The following is a 6,089-nucleotide window of genomic DNA, read 5'->3' on the forward strand; positions in this document are numbered from 1 at the left end:
TTTATGTCCTTAACAAATTAAATAAATAAAAAATTTTAATTAAGTAAATGTAATGATTAAACAATTATAAAGTGACAAAGATAGTTGGTTTTCTGAATTAATTGATAGTATTTGTATATGTACCACTGTACCCTAAAAAATTAAAATAAATTTATTCAAAATTATAATTATTTAAAATTATAATTAATTAAAATTATACTTACTCAACAATAGAATTAATTAAAATTAAAATTATTTAAAACATAAATAATTATAATTATAATTATTCTAAAGTATAATTAATTTAAATTATAATTAATTAATATTAAAACTTATTTACATTAAAATTGACTAAAAGAATATTACAACGTAACCTAAAAAAATTACATAACAACAATGGTAAAATAACAAATTTTAAAATTTTAAATTAAATCGAAAACAAAAAGCAAATGGAAGGAAGTCGACATCCAAGATCTTATATTTTCGGAAATCGACATTCGGTGAGTTAAGCTAACATTGTCCAATTTCCATTCACCTGAAGTCATCCACGTGCTTACGGAAGTTGACTTTCGGTGATATTTTTCGCACACTTACGGAAGTCCATTTTCGAGCACAACACTTACGAAAGTCACCTCTCTTTTACGAAAGTCACTATTCTCTTACGAAAATCACTCATCTCTTACGGAAGTCACTTTCAACAACAGAAGTCACCTTCAACTACGGAAGTCAATTTAAATTACGGAAGTCGACTTCCAATACTGATGGCTTACGAAAGTCTACTTCTAGTGGTGCCATTTTCATGTTGTTCATAGTGGTCTACAAAAGTCCACTTCCAAAATTTATCTTGGACTACGGAAGTCCTCTTCCGTGTCATCTTGTGGCTTACGAAAGTCGACTGTCAAAATTAAATCACTTGCAAATGTCGACTTCCGGTTTGTGGTTTTCGTTTCAGACATGGATACCCACATATCTATACTCTAATAAACTAAATGATGTTTATACCTATAGATGCATGACAAATATGACAGCAACAACACAAAAAAATTAAAAAACTACATTACTTGTGTTAATGTAGAGGAATGACAGAGGAGAAGAGAAGAGACCAGCAGTGGCAGATCTTGACTAAAATATCTGAGGGAGCCAAAATAATATACTTAAAATTTACATATTTAATAGTACTGTCGTCACTCATTCAATGAAAGTAAATAATATTCTAGTATAGCTATAACTATAAAACAAATTACATTATCCAATGGATTGTCCATTGTTTTTTCATATTCTTAAACTTATCAAATAATTTAATCATAACTAAATTTTTCAGCTATTTTTTTTTCAATATAAATAATCATATTATTTGCAAAATATTTATTTTCCATTTTCCTAATGTGCACATATCGATTCAAAAGTCGCATTTCATTTGATTGTTATGCGATTAACAACCGTATTGTCATGTTTTGATCTTCACTCTTCTTTTATCAATTCTAAAAAATGAATTTATTCTTTTATTTTTCATCAATATACCTATTTAAAAAACAAGTTTAAAACTAAAAAGTAATTTATCATAATATAATTAATAATTAAGAGACATAATTACTAACAAAAATTATGATAATTAATTCACTACTAACATGAAGCCCTTTATTATTCACAGACATTTTTGTTATTGGTACATCCTTTCTTTTGTTTTATTTTATTCTGTGGGCACATTTTTATTCGTCATTATATAAAATTTTAGTCAATAAAAAATAGTATTTTTCCGCTCCGCCACTTGTCCAACCAATTTCATTTATTGGGGAAAGCAATTTTGTAGTTTTTTTTTTTTCTCATTAACATTAGACCTTTAATAAGAATTTATAAAAAATAAAACAGAATCTAATATGCATGTCTTATTTTACAGTAAATTTATTAATCAAGTGTATAAATTTGTGACTTGTTTTCAAATTGTCACTTAATTACAATAACGAAGTATATAAAAAAGAGACAAATACCATTTTATTTTGGAGGACTAAACAATGCAATTTTTTTTTTTCTGAAGGACTGAAAATAGTTGTAGTCTTTTGTTGCATGACTAAATATTTGCATATTCTTTTTAAGGACTGAAAAATAACTGTGTTAAATTGGGAGATTTAAACATTATTTATCTTGAGCTACTCAGTAACATTTTCTAATTAATTTAATCTTATTATAAAGAATGGATAACCAATCAAGAATTTTAAAAAGAATCTAATATATCTAGAAGTTAGGAAAAACAAATTTTTTTCAAAAAGAAAAATAATTCATTATCTATTTTAAATTATATCTCTGTATGTAAATAATTTATATCTCTTAATCTAAATAAAGGAAATCTAAATATATATATATATATATATATATATATATATATATATATATTACTTTTAAAAGAACTAATGATCAGCATCAAAATATCAAATACTATATTTATAGTTATACAAAATACTACTTAATGTAAAAAATATTACTTAATATGAAAGTTATGGAAAAGCTTACGTAGTTGTAAAAATATCATATAAAGAACATTAATTACAATTAATGGATCTTTTATTAATGCTATTCGGACAATTTAATTTAATATAACTACAAGTGTTTAGAAGACTTTCAAGTCTCATTTATCTTACCTTTTTAACTATTATTTTTATGATAATATTTTAAAATGTATAATTTAAAAAAAATAATTACATTTTCAATTTTTGATTAAATTTTAAAATTTTTAGTTGAATATCGATAATTTTTTGTGATCTATTAAAAAATAAAGACATCATCTTAACAGATGTGATAACAAAAACAAAATTATATGATAAGAAAATCCAATCATGATATCTTTTATTATTAAATTCAATTTTGTATTGTACATCAATCAATTATCTTTATCAATTTATTGTGTACCAAATCGTTAACTAAAGAGATTCAAATATAATGAAGACAGTTATATCTAAAAGTAATAAATCTTGGACTAAATATATTTATATCCGGTATACAATAAATTAATAATTATAATTACAACAAATAATTTATCATCTACGAATTATTAATAAAACTATAGATTGTTTTGTTAAACACAGTAATCTTAGACTAATATTGAAGATGTGAATAATAAGATATTTATACATTCTTTTTTCTCTTTCTTTCCTTTTATAATTATTATTTCATAAAATATAATAAGTTATTAAACCTATAATAAAAGATCCACTTAAAATAATGTCTAAATACAGAATATTTTTTATTTAAAAAAAAATGTAACTATCTATTCAAAATGTCTAAATGTGAGAAAATAAGGTCAAATTATATTTGGAATTTGAAAGAAAATAAGCTAGGTAATAAAATTGAAAAATTATGATTCTAAAGCATACAAGATTATTTAAACTTACATGTGTTCATATTTTTGTTATATAATTAAAATAATAATAATAGTTAAAAGATAGAGAGATCGCAATTTTAAGTAGAAAAATCAAAATCACTACTATTCCCTTGATCCTCTGCTTCGTCGTCGTCTTTGATCTTCAATTCGTCTCTGCGTACTTCACACCATGGCTACCGCTTCAGTGGCATTTAAATCTTATTTTTTATCCATAAATTCTTATTTTAAATCTCATTTTCTTTATATTTTTTGTATGTGTTTCATGATGATGATTTGTTGCTGAGATTTAGATTTATGTTTAATTGCATTAAATTCATGATAATAAGGAATTGAGATTGTTAGTTCCGTTTTTTATGTTTAAATGCTATAAAAGTTTATAATAGGATGGAAAATAATTCATATGAATTCATATTTGTAGTGAATTATGGTATATTTAACTGTTATGTGTTTGGCTTTTACATTTTTTTATTCATTATATTCGTTTTTTATTTTTTTATTTTTTAGCTCTATTTTTCAAAATTTTCCTGTTCCGATTACGTAAATAAGATTGGTTATTAAGATAAAATGTGATCTAGATTTTTATTTTATATAATCGAGAAGAATTCAGTAATTTGTTGTGTAATTTTGCAATATCCTTATTGATTTTTAATGTTTTTTTAATTTTTTTGTAGCGATGTTAGATAATTGTAAAAATAATTTAATATCCTTTTTATTTCAATAATATTTCTAATTTAAGATAAACTTACTTAATATTGAAAAATGAATTTTAGACTTATATTATTATTCTTACTTTTGATTTTATTTTATGGCAATTGTTGTCTCGTCTAATATAGAAAAAAGATGTTAAAATGTTTTCCATAAATATTTGAAGAAAGAAAAGTTTTATACTTTCTTTTATTTTAAATTAATTATAGTAAAGTGGTTTGAATGGTAAAACTAGACTAATTGCCACTTTTGCCTTCTTTAAACATGGGAGATAAAAAGCGGAGAAGTAAAAAAAAAAAACAATTATAGAAGTATAATAACTACAACAAAAAAGGAAATGGGAGAATACAAATAACTTTATTTTATTTTCTATCAAACGCGAAAGGCTCGAATAAACAAACTATAAATCGTGTTCAAATATAAATGTTCTACGTATAAAAATAATTTAGTGAAGAATTAGACTAATTCATGAACAACAAAATTTTTGAAATGAAATAAAAACATGGTCAAATTTAAACAGATAAAAACATAAGTCTAAAACAATAATTTTTACACTTTACACTAAAATTAAAAAATTATACATTATTTTTCATCTTTAATTAGTTGTATCCATTAATGTAAATCATTTATAAATCAATATTTACGAACCTAGTAAATATGATAAATCATTTATATATAATGTATTCTTGGTATTCAAGAGAAGCATGACGAAAAAAAGTTTAAAGACATTAATTTTCTCATTAAAAAACATAAATACTATTCAAATAAGATTTTCATTAATAGTGTTGCACCGATCTTCAATAACACAAATTAAAAATAGCACGAACAAAAATTTTAAATTTAGAATATTTTTTATTTACTTATTGTAATATATGACATTGTTTAATACAATGATCTCTTTAGCAAACAAATTCAATACAAAATGTATCATTTACAATATATTTTTCCAATTATATCTAAACATAGATGACTTTCAAAAAAATGGGAAGGGTCTTCAAAAAGTTTAACACCTTCCTTAAATACAAGGATAATGCATGTTTGACAAGATCATCAGCAGCTGAGTTCACTTTTCTGAACACATGATTCAATAAATCTTATTAACACTCTTACTAATCTGAATAATTGAAGAGATGACATCATCATAATCCATTTTTCAGCTAGAGTGATGGAAATTTTTAAATCACTCTCAATAATTTAGTACGTGTTTGGTTATGTGTTAAATTGATGTAAAATTAATTTTTTAATGCAGAATTAATACATATTTAGTTTCCAAAATTAATTAAAGAATAAAAGATTTACGGTTAAACGAGAAGAAACTAATTCTTACTTATGCAACGGAGAATTGAAATTCTCTAACACTCAACGATGCACCAAACACGTCCTAAGTATTTATACCCCTTCGACATGATTACTCCAATCACCACAGAAATCCTTGAAGATATCTATTGCATCCTTCATTTAGCTAAGAGACAGAACTTGATATTATTTTATTTCCGCCCAATATGAATCATTCTTCAGAACCTTTACCTTTGACATTATAAATAATCACTCCTAAGTAATACCTTCTTTGTTATAAGAAAAATATATGCTTTTTGTCATTTCTCACTTAATACTTGCAAACGAACACACACATGTACAGCATATATGAAATGACACATTTCATGTATTGAATAACAAAAACTGTCAACTTAAGAAATGTGATAACAAAAATAAAATTATATGATAAAAATAATCCAATTAAATTCAATTTTGTATTATTGTACATCAATCATTATCTTTATCAATTTATTGTGTATCAAATCTTTAACTAAAAAAATTCAAATATAATGAGAACGGTTATGTTTAAAAGTAAAGTAGTAAATCTTGGACTAAATATAGTTATATCTAGTATATTAATTAATAATTATAATTACAACAAATAATTTATTATCAACAAATTATTAATAAAAGTAAAGCTTGTTTTGCTAAACGTAGTAATCTTCAATTAATTTTGAAGATGTGAATAATAGGATATTTATACATTATAGAG

The sequence above is a fragment of the Vigna unguiculata genome, chromosome 3 (assembly GCF_037176805.1).
Source record: "Vigna unguiculata cultivar grain cowpea cultivar isolate G323 ecotype 2 chromosome 3, ASM3717680v1, whole genome shotgun sequence".
Taxonomy (NCBI): domain Eukaryota; kingdom Viridiplantae; phylum Streptophyta; class Magnoliopsida; order Fabales; family Fabaceae; genus Vigna; species Vigna unguiculata.